The following is a 19,058-nucleotide window of genomic DNA, read 5'->3' as shown; positions in this document are numbered from 1 at the left end:
ACGCTAGCAACTGTATAACAAGGTGCTCAAACTCATTAGTAATCAAAGGAATGTAAATTAAGAAAAGATATTATTTACACCTATTAGCCTGGAAATAGAAAGTTGGAAAATTGTCAAGTATTGGCAAGAACGTGAGAATATGGGGATCCTCAAGAATGGATGATGGGAAAGTGACTAGTGAAGTCTTTCCAGAGGACAATTGGTTACAACATAGTCAAATTAAAAATCATTAAAACTAGTTCTGGGTGTAAAAGGTATGAAACAGTGTAAGATAGATTGGGATGAACCATTTCTATAAATTAATATATGTATGCAGAACAGTACACATTTTATAAGAACACATTCAAAAATATAGACAGTAAATCGATTAGAATGTTTACCAATGACAGCAGAGGGCTTTGGGAATAAAGAATGAGGATGAAGGGAAATAATAAAAGCTTTAATGATAATGAGGCACAACCTGATTACCACCACTATCCGCACTAGAGATCTCCCCCTAAATAAGTAACTTTGTTACTTACCTCATCCCAACCAAAAGTGTGTTATGTAAAAGGAGCAAATAATTTTTTCAGTAGTTGTCATATGGCCAGTGATTGTAAGCCATAGAAAGATACCCTTGAGTACAAGTAAATGCCAATGACCATAGTTGAATCATTTTATAACCTTTAGACTAGTATACTGATACAATGTTTAACAATTAGTTCTAAGCAGGGAGTAGGGGCTGGATTTGTAGGGTTTTCTGATTTTGAGATGTAAATATTGCCATCACAGTTGATTTCAAACAATCAAGGACTTAATAAACAGATGGCAAAACTCCTGAAAATTTAACAATTGGTCCTCACAAGCTGGTAGGAGCATGTTCTAAGCACTACCTTTGAGACTCCAGAATTAAGGCACAAGACCCACTGATTTAAATGTAGATCTTGCCAAGAATGGCACATAAAATAAACACTTAGAGGTTTTCTGTCCATAAACCTGTAGAAAGCAACACATTTCACCCACATTCAATCTTTAATATGAGCTAATGGGAACTTCTTCCATTTTTCAATTTGAAGTGTTTAATTATTGTATAATCACAGGCCACAATATTTAATGGGGTCTAGCCACAGCTAGACCTGAATCAAAAAGCCTAAAGCTTGGGTGGTGTATTTTGTTCCTACCTACAGGAAACAAAGTACAACAGTGGTATGTTTTTACCACTTGGACAAAAGACCTTAGCTCAGGTTAGGGATACAGAGTGTCTGGACCTACCATCTCACAAAGGCTTTCTATGTCTCCCAAAACATTGATCTGTCACCTACCAAGCCTGATTTCCCATTCAACAGCATGAGTATGCCAATCTGTTCCATTTCCAACATCCAGTTTTCTTCTTGTTCCTCTTATTTGCCAGACTCTGTTCTTCAACCAAGGTAGGAAAAGTTACACAGTTTCTTGGAATCCCAGTCTCCTCTACGATAACGTGAGAATTAATTGAGAACAGTGCAGCCTCCTCAGAGTTTTATGTAGATTAGATTTGAAGTGTCAGTACAGCTCTTGGCACATGGTACACACTGGCATGTCAGTTTCCTTTTCATCTTTCTTCCCATGTCCTCACCCAGTTTTGTGGACTAAAAAAACAATAAAAAATGAGCAACATTAGTTTCTGACCTAGCGTTCTTCTTCGCTAATACCCTGTTTCCTCCTCAAGGACATTTTTTGCACGCACCTTTGCAAAATCTGACATTTATCATTTGAACTCTGTTCTGAAATTCCCATTTCATCAAATACATGATGGCCTCTCCAGTCACCACGAAATTGTTACAGAATCTACTTATCCAGGTTTCACTCTCTAGGCTCAAGCAGCTGAAACTTACAATATTCCTCATGAAAGGTTAGGAATCGTAGATTTAGTTGAGGTTCTCAACAAGGGAGGTACTTTAGGCTAGGATACATCTTGGAAATGTGGGAGCATTTTTGCTTTTCTGACGACTGGGGACAGAGACACGGAGGCTCAGGCATTTAGTGGTTAGGGGCAAAGAATGTTAGATATTCTTAACAGAAAGGACAATCCCACACATGGAGTATCTTCCTGAACACAGTTTTAATATCCCAGAGTGCCAAACCCACTATAAGTACAAACTAATGATACTTCAGTAGATGAGATACTAAAAAGATTTTTCATATATTTATGCAAAAAGTCAACGTAATTTAAGAGAAGGATGTTACAGAGAGAAAAGCTTAAATAGGATAGAGACTATTTTAAAACTATTGAATAGTTTACTATCTCTCTACTTTCTATCTACTCAATGTTATACAGCATTTTAAAATGCATATTAGTTAAAAAGGGTTTCAGTGTAAAAATGTAATTATTGCAAAAACGACAAGGCAGATTGCAAATATATGATAGCTTTGGGACTCCTTTTGCAACTTCATGCCAAATATTATTAAACTAGCAGAACACTACATTTCATTATAAAAATAGTTTTTAAATTTCACATTCTTATCATCTTACATTATCTTTTTGTAGTACAGGGACAAACACTTATATTGGGAAACTAGCATTGGAATTATTTTGGGTTTGCCTGTTTTCAGCTCTTACTACAATATTGTCCCTTATGGCTCATCACATAATTTCTCTACAGCCTTTATTTTTTATTGGAGTAGAATTGCTTTACAATGTTATGTTAGTTTCTGCTGTACAATGAAGTGAATCAGCTATGTGTATACCTATATCCCCTCCCTCTTGGACCTTCCTCCCACCTCCCCCCCCCCATCTCACCCATCTAGGTCGTCACAGAGCACCAAGCTGAGCTCCCTGTGCTATACAGCAGGTTCCCTAATCTAATATGATATCTAGTATCTAATATGATAGATACTAGCTATCTATTTTACACATGGTAGTGTATTTATATCAAACTTAATCTCCCAATTCGTCCCACCCTCTCCTTCCCTCCCTGTGTCCACATGTCCGTTCTCTATGTCTACATCTCTATTCTTGTCCTGCAAATAGGTTCATCTGTACCATTTTTCTAGATTCCACATATATGTGTTAATATACGATATTCATTTTTCTCTTTCTGGTATACTTCGTTCCTTTTTATGGCTGAGTAATATTCCACAGTATATATGTACCACATCCTCTTTATCCATTCATCTGTCATTGGACATTTATGTTGTTTCCATATCCTGGCTATTGTAAATAGTGCTGCAATGAACATTGGTGTACATGTAGCCTCTTATTTATAGTTTCTTTCCAATCTATTCTATAGTCCCTATTGCTTATGGAAGAATATAGCCTCCCAGGCTGTTTTAGCTGAGACTGAACATATGTTCCAACATGTAATGGGATTTCAAAATGGCAGGAGACATGATACTTTGTCACTAACACTCTATGTCACAATATATGAAATTTTAAAACCATACTTGTAGTACTAAGTTCATTTGCAAGAATCATATCTCACCATTGCTTTCACTTCATCTGTAATTTTTAAAAATTAAAAAAAAAAAACAGTCTGCAATTTATCTTGGCATATTAGTCCTACTTCAACTGGGGTTGTTCCTCCTCATTACATATAAATAAGTTCTCTTTCAATTATGCACAAGAGTAATACTAGACTTTATTCTAGTGTCCACTCATACCAATGCTTCAATTTCCCTGTGTGTCTTGTATGGAGTGACTTCTGATCTTCTCACTTATTTAGGAAGAAAGTACTAATACCTGACTACTTCATTGTCTTTTAATATATTTATGACTGAAGATTTACATGCTTGAATATCTAATTTTTAATTTTTAAAATTTCTCCTGTATTTAACAATCAATTATATTGATTTCTTAAAACTATGCAGTTAGGTTATATTACTGATTCATTTCATTTTGGCATAGAAAAGAAGGCATTACAAACCTTTGTTGTAAGGGTGCACTGGGTCTGATAGGGCTGAGAATCATGGATTCCAGGGAATGTTTACAAACATGGGCTCTCTGGGGTCTTGAAGAAAATTCCTTAGCAGTGAGGTCAATCCTTATTCTGTGAGGAGGAGGCAAAGTCTATGGTTATCAGTGCCTTTGAAGAGTATCATTTCCTTTAATTAATTCTTCTGCATTCATTAAAAAGAATGAAATAATACCATTTGCAGCAACATGAATGGACCTGGAGATTATCATACTAAGTAAGGTAAATCAGACAGAGAAAGACAAATATCATATGATATCACTTATATGCAGAATCTTAAAAAAATGATACAAACGAACTTATTTACAAAGCAGAAACAGACTCACAGATTTAGAAATGAATTTATGGTTACCGGGGGGAAGGGTGGGGGGGGAGGGATAGATTGGGAGTTTGGAATTGACATGTACACACTACTATCTTTAAAACAGATAACCCACAAGGACCTAATATATAGCACAGGGAACTCTGCTCAATACTCTGTAATAACCTAAATGGGAAAAGAATTTGAAAAAGAATAGATACATGTATACGTATAACTGAATCACTCTGCTGCACACCTGAAACTAACACAACATTGTTAATCAACTATACTCCAATTTAAAGAGAAAAAAAAAGACATAGAAAAGAAATTCTTCTGCATTGCAAAATAATCTGTTTCCAGTATATATTTAAGAATAAAAATGTAATTTATACTACCCATCTATTATAATGGATAATTTTTTTTAAACTGAGAATCCTAATTTCTGGTGCAGATGCAGAGCAACAAGAACACTCCTTCATTGCTGATGGGAATGCAAAAAGGTACGATCACTTTAGAAGACAGTTTAAAAGCTTATTACAAAGCTAAACATAGACTTACCATACAATCCAGCAAGTATACTTCTAGATATTTACTCAACTAATATGAAAATGTATGTTCACACAAAAATCTGCACATGAATGTTTATTGCAAATTTATTCACAATCACAGAAAACTAAAAACAACCAAGATATTCCTAAATAAGTGAATGGATAAACAAGCTGTGGTACAAATGGAATATTAGTCAGCTATAAAAAAAGAAGCAAGCTATCAACCCAGGAAAGAACATGGATTAATTTTAAATGCATAATACAAAGTGAGAGAAGCCAGTCTGAAAAGGCAGTATACTGTACAATTATGAGACATTCTGGAAAAGTATAACTGTAGAGACTGTAAAAAGATCAGTGTTTTCCAAGAAGGAGGGGTAAGAGGGAGGTTGAATAGGTGAAGCACAGGGGATATTTTTAAGGCATACATTCTGTATGATAACATAATTGTGGATACATTAAATTATGCATTTGTCAAAACTCACAGAATTTCATAGCACAAAGAGTAAACCTTAATACATGCAAATTTTAAAAAATCATTCAGAAGGTCAGGGGATTCTAGGATGGAATGCAAACTGTGACAAAACAATCTAATTGTACTACAAATGTATGAAACAACTTTACTGAAAAGGTGGAAAGCGGAGGAAAGGTGTTGAGCAAAGTAACTCTGGAAATGAGTGGAATCTCTAACACTAAAGCAAAAGAAACTGTACATAAGCACTGTACTCTCATTGATAAAGTTGTTCCCACTGGGGTACAGATTAACAATTCTGACACCACTATACATGTATATTGGAGCTGAGCAATTATAGATGGCAGATGACAGGAGTCAGTTTTCTCTCTGTTGGGAATTTACAGATAAGCAAGGTAAGGAAGCTAGAATGATACATATGGCAATAGATTAGAGTTTGAGACATCAATATAAACTCAAGTTTAGCTTAATTATAGATATAGATGGTTACATATAAAAATATTTCTAGATATGTACATGCAAGTTTTAGTGTATGAGTTAGCATAACACATATTTCTTTGATCTGTAGGCTAGAATAGTTGATTCTAGGACTGAGGCAGAAAATCAGCCTGAATTTAAGAATAAAAGGTAAAACTGTGAAACTTTTAGAAAAAAAAAAAAAAAGAGAAAATCTTTAGTAACCAGAGCTGGGCAAAAGTTCTGAGATTTGACACTAAAAGTATGATCCATAATCATACTTATAAACTTGACATCATCAAAAATTTAAACTTTTACTTTGTGAAAGACCCTGTTAGGGGAATGAAAAGGAAAACTATAGATTGAGAGAAAATATTTGTATGCCACATATCTGGTAAAGAACTAGTATCTAAAGTATATGAAGCACTTCCAAAGCTCAATAGTAAAAAAACAAAGAATCCAAAAGAAAATAGACAAAAGGCATGAGGAGACATTGTACCTAAGAAGATATTTAGATAGCAAATAAGCACATGAAAAGATGTTCAGCATCACTAGACATTAGGGAAATGCAAATTAAAACTACAGTGAGATAATCACTACACATCTATCACAAAAAAATTTAATTAAACAATTAAATAAAAATGATAAAAAATTTTAAATGATAATTAAAATGTTTTAAAAATAATGACAACCCCAAACACTAGTGAGGATGTGGAGAAATAGAATCACTCATACATTGCTGAGGGGAATGCAAAACGGCAAAGCCAGTCCAGAAAACATCATGGCAATTTCTTTAAAAACTAAACATGCAACTACCATACAACTCAACAACTGCACCCCTGAGCATTTATCCCAGAGAAATGAAAACTTATGTTCACACAAAACCCTGTAATATTCATAGCAGTTTCATTTGTAATAGTCAAAAATCGGAAACAACACAGCTATCCTTCAATGGGCGAATGGTTAAACAAACTGTGGTACATCTATACCATAGAAAACTACTCAGCAAAAAAAAAAAAAAAGTACCAACTATACATAGTTGTTGAACCATACAACAACGAGGATGAATCTCCAGAGAATTATGCTGAGTTTAAAAAACCAGTTCCAAAAGGCTACATATTGTTTGATTCTATTTATGTAACATTCTTTAAATGACAACTTATGTAAACAGAGAACAGTTTTGCAGATGCTAGTGGTTAAGTGAGGTGCGAGGGAGGTGGATATGGCTCCAAAAGTTCAACATGAGAGATCTCTGTGGTGATGTATCTTGACTATGTCAATGTCAATATCCTGATGCTATTGCACATAGTTTTGCAAGACGATACCACTGGAGTATACTAGGTAAAGGAGACAAAGGATCTCTCTGGATTATTTCTTATGACTGCATGTGAATCTACAATTATCTTAAAATTAAAAGTTTAATTCAATTAAAAAATCTAATTGAGAATCAGGGCAATGGAGAAGATTTATTGTATATCCAAATAATTCTGTTAGAGGCTGCTATAATATCCAAGTACTCTGGAAGGAGTATGGTAATGTTCACTTTGTAGTGGAAAGACTATGGGCTTTGTCATTAGAGACCTTGGATGAGATATAGCTTACCACGTATCAGCTGTGTGACCTTGGACAGTCTGACCTTCAGTGTCCTAATCTATAAAACACTAGATTCCTTTTGAGGATTAAGCAAGGTAGTGTCTAAATTAGATACATAAAACATTGTATACTTAAAACCCTTGGCACTGTGTCTAACCACACAGTAAGTACTCAAACGCTAGCTATCATGAAGGAGAAAGAATCAGAACAATTGTTTAGCAAGCAACTGTTTCCCTGTCCCTGTATTAAACTTGACAAGGGATTATTAGATTATAAAACAACATATAAAAGAGACATAGAACCCCAACTAAGCAAACATATGTTAACAGAAGTGTATATGTGATTTTTTTAAAATTGTCTAATAAATTTTCCTTATTTTTAAAGAGGGTATGATTACAGAGACTGGAAAAATTTAAAAAGAAGCACAGATAATGCAATCATCATTACGGAATAACATGACTAACCTTATTTTTATATGCATATATTTTTAGAACACTGATATTATGCTGCTTATATACAATTTGCAAATCTACTTTTTGATTGCATGCGTATTTTTCCATGTCATCAAATATCTTAAAACATCTTTTTCAATGTTGCCTAAATTAGAGCCTATATATACAATGGAATATTAACTATGTACCAACGGACATGTTAGTTGATTCCAATTTTTTTCTACTGTAAAAACTAGCAGAAAAATTCTAGTTACACAAAACTTTGTCTAAGTTGACTATTGATAAAGGAATGCTTCCTAAAGAGGGGATATTAAGAAAAAGAATATACAGGTACCACCCCCCTTTTTGAAAGTTTGCTTTACGCCACTTCATTTTTACAAATTACCTACATTAGTACCTGTTTTCGCTAATGGAAGAAAATCCAAAGAGGATTTTGGGTTTTACACACAAAAAAAGGCGAAAAGCAAAAATTACATTCAGCATTTGCTTTGCAGCGGGCTGTTATAAAGGCAGTGTGTGCCCCAAGCAGTGAGAGTGGCCCCGCCAAACTCCTTCCCCAGGAACTACACTCAGCACCTCAGCGTCAAGCTGCCATAGCTTTGAACTGTTTCTGTGAGCATCTGTGCTTTATCTTGATTTACTTTGTGCATCCGTTAGCAAAATGTGTCCTAAGATAATTGCTTCTTTGCTTTCCACCATTTCGGCTTACAAAAAGCTTAATAGGAATGCTCTACTTTCAGGTAGTGGGGGAAACTTGTACTCTAAAATTCTTGATTTGCGTGACAAATCCTTCTGAAAGGAATGAAGCAGGGTTTTTAAGAAGATGCTTTTTTGGAAGTATTTGTTCCACTTGAATTAGTTTCACTCTGATCAATGTATATTATGCTTTTTAAAGTAGAAGTAATAGAAACTTTGGAAGAAAGTGAAAACACCTCAAAATCTATTACAATCTAAGAAAAGAATGTCAAGTACATTGTGAAAAGTATGCCAGATATTGCGAAGGTTTATTTCAAAGCAGTTAGAGCATTCAAATGCCAGACAGTCTATTATTGTGAAAGACAGTTCAGGCCTGCAAAGGAGGCTCAAACTAAACTCTGGAATCATTTAGGAAGTGACAGAGGAAAGAAAAAAGGGAAACATATACATAAATTCAACAACCCAAATTATAGTTTCAGGGAACAGGCATATAATCAAAACACAAGAAAGGACTGCATCAGGAAGTTGAAATTAAGTTTTCAAAAGAAAAAGCAATAAAGACAGGATAGACCCCACCACTTGAAGAATAGAATTAAAAAATCATCCAGTGAAAAGAGGCAGAACTGCTTAATTTTGGTTGTGTTTCTTCTTTATAAAGGAGAAAAAATCTTTATTGTACGGTAGAACAATATTGATAGAAAGTTGAAGCCCAACATGGATAGAGCAAAGTGATAACTGAGGGAGGAAACTTCACATCGCAAAATGTCACAGGGTAGTGTAGTTAATACAACAAGCAGTATTTCATGAAAAGGAAGGGAGTTCTGCATTTTTATCCATAGCAACATGATGCAAGATAGAAGCAGTAACGTTAATTTCCCGAGAGGATGATATAGCTACTAGCTGCATTTCAGATTCAACTGTAGAGATTTTAAACATGTAGATGTACAGGCGCCTTTCAAATGCAGTAAATCAGAACATCCTTATTGGTTGGGGATGGGCATCTGCATAGCAGCAGCATAACTGCTGCTCAGTGAACTAGTTTTTAGCGGATTAGGGTTGCCAACCCTATATATTTAAGAAGACTCTCAACAAATGTTACTTTTATAATCTAAAATGTTAATCCTTAATTACCTTGACTTTATAGCCAGAAACTGCCAAGACAAATTGGTATTATAAAATACATGTCTTATTGATGTATATTGAAAGATTATCTTAAGACTCAGATAAATTCAATTAATTTCTCAGACTAAAAGAATCTCCTCTCTAGTTTTGTAGCCTTAATTAACGTCAAACATAGGTGCCCTACTTTCCCTCTCTCCAAGATGCTTAGAATTGATCTCTAATCAGGATATAACTACCCAAACAGATCTTTCTGGATTGACGGTATTTTTCATTATTATTTTAAGCTTGCAACCCAGTAGTTTACGCTAAAACAAATGAAAAGAACTACTCCCCCATTTCTACATACATATTCTCTCTTTGATCAGAAGTGAGACGGAGAGACCATGGAGAAAGCAGTCCACTTTTTTCTATGCTAGTCTGACTACAAAAACAAAGGGAATATAAGAAAGATAAAGGTGTAATCCCACCAATCTTCGAGAAAGACAGGCCCAAGTCCAAAAATTAGATTCAGTACAACTCAAGGTAAACCTATTGCTTTATCAAATCCATAATGAAAAGCATAGACTGGTAGGAAAACTGTTTTTCTAATTTCAGTGGATGTTTGTTTTCTCTTTAAAATTGTGTAATTTCTTAAGTTACTAGGCTATGCAAATTGTCACAGGCAAAATCAAATTTATAAATAAATGATATCTATTGCTACACGAGACTAAAATAAGAATTTTATATCTAGCGATAGGTCAAAGCTAAGTTTCCAATAAGGATTTCATTAGTGATAGAGCTTTGTACTGAGTTTTGCTAGTCCCTAAGCCAATTTATTTTAAATGGCGGATTTTCTTATCTTCCCAACTCATTTTAGTTTGGAAAAACTGCCTTCACTCTGATACCTCTGAGTTCTCCAAACAATATCACAAATTAGCTAGCTCTTCATGTATAAATCACATAGAGATTAAAACAAACTCAGGGGTAATTTGACACTCAGCCATAATATGTATTTTGGTTGGTCTCATTTATTTCCCTCTTGCTTCTTCTGTTACTTTGCATTTTAACCACTGTGCAGAGACAGACTAAATACTTTAATCCATTTTATTATCTAACATTTATCATTTACTTTTTGATAATATTTTTAGAGGGAGATATAAGATATACGTCCTTCAGGACAAAGTCCTGTCATTCTTCCCAGTTCTCTTATAGTTTTCTTACTGTGGTAAACATTGCACTTGAATACACTGAGAAGGTCCTTAAGGAGTCATTAGTTACCTATTAAGGCCATTTAATTACCTTTGGATGAGAACTCTGTTCCCTAATTCCCAGTTTAGAAAGGTCATTTCAGGAAGCAAGTTAAGATTTTATTATTTTGGAATTAAATATCAGACTATAGTTGAAATGTTTATCAACCGCCTCAGAAAAAGGAAGAATCTTGAAATAGCTCCCTGTAGTTAGTTTATTTGGATAATTCCTGGTTTTCATCAACCTGGATTTAATTCAGATGAGGGAGAAAAGAAAACTCTTAACTCTGACTACCCTGAGATCATCATGTTGTAAGAAAGCCAAGCCACGTGGAGAGGCCATGTGTAGGAACTATTGTTGGACGTCCTAATCCTCACACCATCCCAGCCGAGGTGCCTGTCATGAGTGAATTAGCCTTCGGAGGAATCCAGTCCTCAACCATGGAGTCGCCCTAGGCTTCCAGTCTTCCTAGCTGAGGCCTCAAACATTACAGAGCAAAGACAAGACATGCTTGTTGTGCTCTGTTTGAGTTCCTGGACCAATCTACTATCAAAAGAAAATTCAGAGAGCATTACTTGATATAAATATTTTATTGAGAAAGAGACAAACCTTTTGCAACAGGGAGACTTCAAAACCAAAAGTAACACGAAGCTCAGGTCTCAGCAGTTACACCTCAATTTACAAAGAATGAATGAAAGAGTTCAGTTGACCCTTGAACCACCCTCGGGTTAGGAACACCAACCTCCAGCACAGTTCAGCATCCTTGGATTCAGCCAACTGCAGATCATGTAGTACTATAGGATTTACTATTGAAAAAATACACATATAAGTGGACCCAAACAGTTCAAACCCGTGTTATTCAAGGGTCAACTGTAGATTGTTTTCTTTTGTGACTGGTTACTAGAAACTTACATTCCTTTTAGGGTAATAGCACTGTATAAGTTTACTAATTTGTAGCTTATTGGCTAGGAAGCTGTAAGGTCACACTGACATGAAGAAAGCTTAAGTTTTGTTTAAGGTCAGAGTCAGCATTTCAGGGAAATCAGCACAGCTTATTTTGGTTATGTGCCTATGAGTGTTTGATATAGGGGTATATTCAAACTATGGCCTCCATTTTGGTTTTTCTTTAACACTACAAATATAATAGAATGGTGTCTTGTGCTGCAAAATTTTGATGTATGTTGTTATGCAAAAATAGTAACTAGAACACTGATTAAGCTGTGGGGGTCATGAGAATGAGCAGAATTGACCAGAGGCTCCAACAGCTGTGCTCTGAAAAACCACTACATGTTTGGACAGAGGCAACACACCCAAGGGCTGCTTCCAGACAATGACTGAGTTCTGTAGGAGACATGGGCCTCCTCGGATGGGCGATTTTGACTGGACTTCCTTGACGGCCTTGCTGAGCCTTCCTTAGACTGTAATGGCGTGCTTCCACTCAACCTTCCTTCCATCTCTTCCTCATTCACATTCAGACTTGCCCACGGTCTGACTGCTCTTCCAGCCTTTTCCATCTCCCTCAACATTTTTTCTCAGACAGGCATTTTCTCTAATAAAATCCTTTTACATTTAACCCAGTCTTGGTGTCTGATTTCAGAGGACCCAGACAAACACCAGTAGTACCAGAAGTGGTCCGAAAAAACACACAGTAAGATGGGGGTTTGGTACTGGCTTACCCACCACCAGGCAGACAGAGGACACCATCCTCCTTGGTAGGTGGATCACACACTTTCTGGCAAAAGATAGTGGCTAAATTGCTAGATTTTAGTGACCTCTCACCAGTGCATTCTTGATGGGCTTGGTGAATGCTCTCTGGAAAATATTCCAGTGGAGGTGAATGCTGTGACAGGTAGGGATGATACTGGCATTTGAAAAAAATTGGGGGGAACAATGCTTACAAAGATAGAGGGGTTGGCTGGTTACTGCTAAGTTGCATTGACACTCTACAGAAGGAAAATGAGAGATGAGGGCTGTAAATATCACTCAGAAACTAAATAGAAGAGCCAGAAAGCCTTGGTGGTAGCTTACTAAGAGGCCTGTCTCTTGCTAGGAGGGTAGACACAGTCAAGCAGCAGGCTGAAGACTTAATTATTAAAGGTCCAGAGCTCCAGAAACATTTTAATTCTCAGCCAAGGCAGGTCAGTTGTGTGAAGGTCAGGGCCCTGGTAGGGAAAACCTGGAACCCTGAAACTGGATAGGGACATCTGAGTGGACGTCCTAAGGATGTTGATTCTGCAACCTTCCAGACCCTCTGGGACTGCAGAGGTAGCATAACCCTCCCCAGTAAGAACAAGCCCAGCACGGCAAAAATTTCACCCTGACAAGGCAGTAGGTGATATATACACGGGCTACCCCTACTATCTCTCCTGGCTGCCAGGCCAATAAACAGGGTTAAATCTCAGCTTAACCCAGCTGAAGATGGGCTGGGCTTTATAAGGAAAGAAAGAGACTATACACCTAAAGAATTATATGAATGACCTGGGATATACTAGCAGGAGCCAGGAAATTATTGCTGGAAGTGGATTTTGCAATGCTTGATCAATGGGGACAGAATGTACATCTGAATAAGCCAGAATTCATGGACTTAGAGACACTTTATCAAGACCCAGGATTTAACACCCTAGCAAGGACCCCAGAGAGTAGGTAAACTAGCAGCTGGGGTAGCTCCTAAAAGCCCGGCTAATTCTCAAAGAGGTTACCCTAACAGAAGGCAAGTGAAGGAATTAAGTAGCTGAGGAAAGAGGGCATGTGGTATGGATATGTAAGGCCAAAAGACCCACCAGAAGATTGAGTTCTGTAGGAGGGCACAAAGAGCACACCATTTACCAACACCATCAGGAATGCACTGGTGAGAGGGGCACCAGCACCACTATGAAATTCTGTGATGGCTTTCCTCTACAAGCCAGGGATGTTGATACTAGAGGCAGTTGCATAGCTAGGCTGGTTACCATCCACGGAGATGAAGGGGCTTTAAGTAATAGAGGCCAGATGGCAGCACTTGTCTGTCAGGAGCCAGGAGGCTGTAATTATCATAATGACTGGCAAGGCCAGAGGGCAGCCAAGGCTGCTTCACCTGCAGGGAGTTGTAAAAATGGTTAACAGAGCATGGTGTCTCTAGAGGCAAAACATATGGGCAGCTAACAAGGGTGTTGCTTAATATTACAACCAAATAAAGAACAGAGGAGCAGGATGCTTGAAGTGACTGACCAACAAAGTCACAATCGCTTACTCAGTTCCCAGACCAGATGTTCACATCTGTAACCCTCTGACTAAAGAAGGGGCTGGGGGTCCAGGAGGAAGGACTCTGTTACACCATGCCAAGCATGTACCATGACAACAGAGTGCCTGTACGTGTGATTCAAGTTGATACAATTGGCGGGTGGAGTAATCTCCACATTGTCTCCGGCCTCTGGAGTGAGAGCTGTCATAGTGGGGACAGTCATATGGAAACCTCTGAAACTGCCTCCCAAAATAATAAAAAAAAAATTATCATATCCCATGGAGGGGTGTGGCAAAGATGAGTACCAGCATTAAATAAATATCGGAAGGATGCAGGAATGGTGGATTCTATCATATCTCAATTTAACTTGATAATCTGGCCCCTCCAAAAAGCCAGATAGCTCTTGGAGAATAACTGTGGACTGTCACAACGTCAACCAAGATGTATCCTAGATTGTAGCTATCGTACCAGGCATGGTATGCTTGATAGAGCAAATTAATATGGCATCAGGTACACATACACAGCCATTAATCTAGTGAATGTATTCTAATCAATCCCAGTCAGGAAAGAGAACCAGAAAGATTTGCAGTAGTGTGGATGGACAACAATATTCATTTAAAATTTTCCCTCAGGGCTATGTTAACTCTCCTGTCCTTTGTCATAGTCCAAAGAGATCTAGACCTTCAGGACATGCCACAGAACATCACACCTATCCATTATATCCATGATATAATACTGATTGAGCAGGAACAAGAGGTGGTTGGTAGGCTGGAGGCCGTGGTAAAATGCATGCAGTCTAGAGGGGGAGAGTTCAAAGATTCAGGTGCCAGTCCCTTCAGTGAAGTTTTAAGACTCCAGTGATCACAGGTATGCTGGGACATGCTCCAAAGTAGAAGACAAATCACTGTATTTTGCATTCTCTACACAAAGAAGGAAGCAATACACGTGGAAGATCTCTTCAGCTTCTGGAGGAAACCTAGGAATATTCACCCTGCCCATATACAGGGTGATACAAAAGGCTGCCAGCTTTGACTGAGGTCCTTGGACTGCATGGCAGTGAGGAGCGAACACTTCCATACACAGTTTCTTCCCTTTATTCTTCACTTGGGTCTCTCTTGTGCCAAGATCTGACTGTTGACCCAGCCTTTGCCAGCTCCCTTCCCATTTTCCATCCCAGGTATACAGCTTAATAAATGAGATAGCATGTCTAATCACATTTTCGCCTCTGATTCTTGGAAGACTCAAATTAACACAAGTGCTTTAGAGAAAAGTCACCTAAAGAATAAGAAATCATTGCCATCTTTGAAAAGAGGCTCTAGAGGAAAGGAAAGGGAGGAACCAAATTTACTGAGTGAGGAGAGGATGGTCACATGGGGTAGGAAACAATGAGAATATATGTAGCCGTTCTCATCCCTCCACCATCTCAGTCTCAACTGAAAAGAAACCAGAATCATCATCTGGTGTGAGGAAGAGTTGATCAGAGCACGACTTTGGTGGTGTTGACTACAAAGCCAGACAAAGGCAGAAGAGATATAGGATTGAATCAGCCATCGTTAAAGCATCATTAAGATTGGTGGCTCAGTCAGACAAGAAGACTGTTAAATAGATATTTCAACCATGTAGCTAAGGATTAGTGAAGGAAGTTAGTTACTACCGTGTAGAGAGTTGCAATCTCAAATCAGAGGGAAGTAATTTAACTAACTTTAATTTAGTAATTTAAGGGTTGAACTGGAACCTATTTGAAATAAACCTAGTATGAAAATTATGGGCTTAATATTTTCCTTATTGTGGTGACTCTAAAAAGGCTCAAAATATGTCTCATTTTAGGAAGAACCATCCTGGCCATATGCAGCCACTGGGTCTTGAGTTCCAGTCAGATCTCAAGTCTGTAGGGGATCAGACTATGACACACCAAAATATGCCACTTCAGCATAAGGATTATTTTGAGCTGAAGACAGTTGAGAAATAGCAGATGCCGAAAAAAAAAAAAATGCGCTCTGCCCTCCCCCACATTTGCCTAAAACAAACTTAGACTCGTAAATCACTGGAGACTCTTACCAGCCCAGAGACAGCGCTAAGAGGAATCTACATAACATGCTTTACAAAACAACCCTTATCTTCCATTGGTTCCCCCATATATTTACCTTGGAAGCTTAAAACCCTTTTCCTTTGTCTTGTCTCTTCTCTACACATTTACTGTTCTTTGTTAAAGTGCTACATAAGCCCGAGTTCTAACCACCCGTATGAGTTACTCATCACTAAGTTTCTCTCCTGCATGTGAGCTCACTGCACATGTTAATAAACTGTTTATTTTTCTCTCGTTAATCTGTCTTTTCAGTCTAATTCACAGGGCCTCAGCCAAAGAATCTAGAAGGGCAGAGGAAAAAGTTTTCAACTTTAGCTTATTGGACACTTTATCTTAGTCATGATTTATTAACCTGGTAACTGCAACTCATTTGAGATAATAAAACAATTCCCTTAGTAGAGGCAGATACCCTAGGAAATTAGTAAAATTTATGTTTAAAGGAGCATTGCCTCTTGTATTACCCCTTCTAAGACCCTGAGGCTCATTTTGAATTCAAAATTTTATATTTCTTTATATTAGGAAAGATCCCCACCCCCGAATTGCATAAGCTTCAAGCCCCACAAAGCTGGGATATGCCCCTAGAGGCTTCTATAGCAGGCTAAAAAATGTGGACATTGTCCCAAATGGAGGATCATGTACGGATGTCAGGCAGGGCAGTGATGTGTCCATATTTGCATTTTAGAAAGATTACTCTGGGAACAATGTAGACAAAGTGTGAAAGAGGACCAGGTCTGCCGGGAAAAGAGAAGGAAGCTGCCATTGTATTTCAAGCAAGAATAAAGACCTTTTTCTTTTTATTTTGTGAAAGGACTTCTTGTTCCTTTTGAAAGAGCAAGATCCTCTGGGGCATTTCTAATTTTATATATAAAAGCTCTGGCTTCCCATTTCAGAAGTATTATTCTTCCTCCAAGAAGCTGAGGAGGTTCAAACCTTTTGCAGTATAACAATCTTTCTTTGCCTTCAGAAAGTAAAATACGGAGTTTCCATACTCAACAGTGTTAACTTACTAGCATAAGTAAGTATCATAACAGCAACAGTTTGTTTTAAAATTACCTGTCAGGGGGGCTTCCCTGGTGGCGCAGTGGTTGAGAATCTGCCTGCCAACGCAGGGGACACGGGTTCGAATCCTGGTCTGGGAAGATCCCACATGCCGCGGAGCAACTGGGCCCCTGAGCCACAATTACTGAGCCTGCGCGTCTGGAGCCTGTGCCCCACAACAAGAGAGGCCGCGACAGTGAGAGGCCCGTGCACCACGATGGCCCCCGCTTGCCGCAGCTAGAGAAAGCCCTCGCACAGAAACGAAGACCCAACACAGCCAAAAATAAATAAAAATTAAAAAATAAAATAAAATAAAATTACCTGTCAGTTTAAAAATTGAAAATATAACAGATTTTTAGAGACCTTTTTAACCCAATAAGAGATTCAAATAGAGTATATGCTATATCCCTGGATGATAAACTTAATATTACAAAAAATATCCTAAGAGTACATATTTTAACATTAAATAAATTTTAGAGTTCATCTGGAAGGAGAATATATCATAGTCAAGAAGACTGAGAGAGGGCTTCCCTGGTGGCGCAGTGGTTGAGAATCTGCCTGCCAATGCAGGGCACAAGGGTTCGAGCCCTGGTCTGGGAAGATCCCACATGCCGTGGAGCGACTTGGCCCGTGAGCCACAATTGCTGAGCCTGCGCATCTGGAGCCTGTGCTCTGCAACAAGAGAGGCCGCGATAGTGAGAGGCCCGCGCACCATGATGAAGAGTGGCCCCCACTTGCCGCAACTAGAGAAAGCCCTTGCACAGAAACGAAGACCCAACACAGCCATAAATAAATAAATGAATAAATAAATAAAAATTAAAAAAAAAAAAAAAGAGCCTCCTGAATCATAAAGGAAACTTTCAGGTGAAACAAATTTATCATTATTAAAAAAAAAAAAAAAAAAGAAGAAGACTGAGAGAATTAGAGGTGGGTTGTTCCACCTGAGAGAAAATCTTATTTTAAAGCCACAAAAATAAAAAGTTTTTCTTCACAGGCATGAGAATAGCAAGGAGAAGTCTTTTCAAAGTTTGAAGTCTGAAAATGGACCAAGCATAAATCTTTCACATTAACAGGGTAAGAATGGGCTGGTAGATGGCTAGCCATTTTTTTCATAGCTCTCTGGGAAACCAGCAACTCCTGCTCCATGTGGGAGCTGTGGGGAAGGTCTCCCCTTCCTCCTGAGGGCTTAGACAATCACACAGTCTATGCACCATCACAATTGTCTACTCTTTCCCAGAAGGTTACTGTGACAAATCCATACTCTGCCTTGGGGTACTGCAGAGAAGGAAGAAAAGTTTTATACAGAGTTTATGAGTATTCCTCTGAACTCGGTAGCTACAATTTTTCGAAATGTATACTGGGCATGCAGATCAAGCACAAAGACATACTGAAAATAAGTTGTTAGAAAGTCAAAAACATTTTTAGTTTATGCTCTTAATTCAGGGCTACATTGGGGTGAGATCTTTGGAATGCACTTAAACACTTTCCAATTCGAATTCTTAGTGAATGGGACATAGGTGCATGTTCTTCTCCAGATTCTGGAAATACCTGACTCTAAATGGCAGACCCCTTGCTAAAGTTCCTAGGTAAAGAGAGTCAGCTCATACATCCCTGCACCCTTAAGCAAAAGGCTAAAGGGCATTGTCCCCCATACTAGACACAAAGGAGAGGACCCGTCACCTTTGTTCTGAAGTTTGGCTCTCCAGGCAAGAGATCTACCTCAATCATATGAATTTGCCTACCAATTTCCCCTAAAACTTCGCAGCCCTTCAGAGCATAGGAGAAAAATGGGACTCCAGAGAGAGAAAGTATCACAGGCCATGGGGGTACAGAGGAGGCACAACCAACTGTCTTGTGGAGGAGTATGAGAAAAGAAGAGCCTTCTTCCAAAATACACTCTACTCTTCTATATCCTAGATTG

At 37.9% G+C, this 19,058-nt stretch overlaps 1 long non-coding RNA gene across 1 annotated transcript; it reads right to left on the bottom strand.

The window, feature by feature from the left end:
* Nucleotides 1–423: 423 nt before the first annotated feature.
* Nucleotides 424–17,269, bottom strand: LOC309630069. Its single transcript, XR_014245404.1, has 2 exons — nucleotides 3,882–17,269; nucleotides 424–1,607 (listed from the first exon to the last, which is right to left on the bottom strand). It is a non-coding gene; the product is annotated as an uncharacterized lncRNA (long non-coding RNA).
* Nucleotides 17,270–19,058: the final 1,789 nt, after the last annotated feature.

Source organism: Balaenoptera borealis (assembly GCF_965194805.1).
Source record: "Balaenoptera borealis genome assembly, chromosome: 5".
NCBI lineage: Eukaryota > Metazoa > Chordata > Mammalia > Artiodactyla > Balaenopteridae > Balaenoptera > Balaenoptera borealis.
Note: the sequence above shows the minus strand (reverse complement) of the source record. Positions and strands in the feature narration are given on the sequence as shown.